The sequence below is a fragment of the Limulus polyphemus genome, unplaced genomic scaffold (genome assembly GCF_000517525.1).
Source record: "Limulus polyphemus unplaced genomic scaffold, Limulus_polyphemus-2.1.2 Scaffold4693, whole genome shotgun sequence".
Classification (NCBI taxonomy): Eukaryota; Metazoa; Arthropoda; class Merostomata; order Xiphosura; family Limulidae; genus Limulus; species Limulus polyphemus.
The window spans coordinates 68,362-69,244 of NW_013670303.1; positions in this window are offsets into that span (position 1 = coordinate 68,362).

Below are 883 nucleotides of genomic sequence, written 5' to 3' on the forward strand. Positions count from 1 at the left end.
ATAAACAACATTTGCAGTTTGCTTTCCATCTACTAACAAAAAAAAATATTTTGAGGTAATCTCACCCTTGAACACCGTACAATTTCTGGGAATGTCTGTAAATATCATAACAGAAAGTCTGAATTTCTTTTTCTTTTGCTTTTTTTTATTACGTAATAACTCAAAACCAAAACAATGGTGTCAACCAATTTCACTGAGGTGAGATGGTTTTAAAAGGAACATCCATTTTTATAAGCATTATTAACTAGTAGTAATTATAAAAATAATAATAATTCTAGTGTAAACGATGTTATTAATACCCCTTGAAATTAGCGTTTTTACAAAAATTTGGTGTTCCTTTAAAAACGCTTAGATACAGGGGGAAAGAGGAATTACCAGCCAATAACACAGGCCTGTGAATTTAAACTTAATAAAAGTTGTTTTGGTTTTGTTAACGGATTTTCCATAATTCAGCTATGCAGATTTCGAAAATAATATTATTTTTTTTCTATCACATAAGGAGTTTTTTTACAAATCGGGAAGTGCCATCCCTACTATCTTGTTTGCATTATTTTTGAAGGATTGGTATTAGCCATCCCTACATTTATTTCCTTTTTTGAAAGTTTTCATTACTTATTTGCTTGTTTTTTAATGCAGTGTTTCAATAGACATAGGAAGGTTGTGTTTATAATACAATGAGGTTCCAACTGTAATATTTATTGTTTATCTATTACATAGGCCTCCAATGGTTTTATTGTCTTGAAATTTTTACATGTTCTACGATATCCCCTTTTCTCTATCGTGTACAGATTTTACGCAAAACGTCATAACGCAATACATAAAAGAAAGACCACAACACATAGTTTTGAAACTAAAAGACGTAAATTTCACGAAAAATATCAGG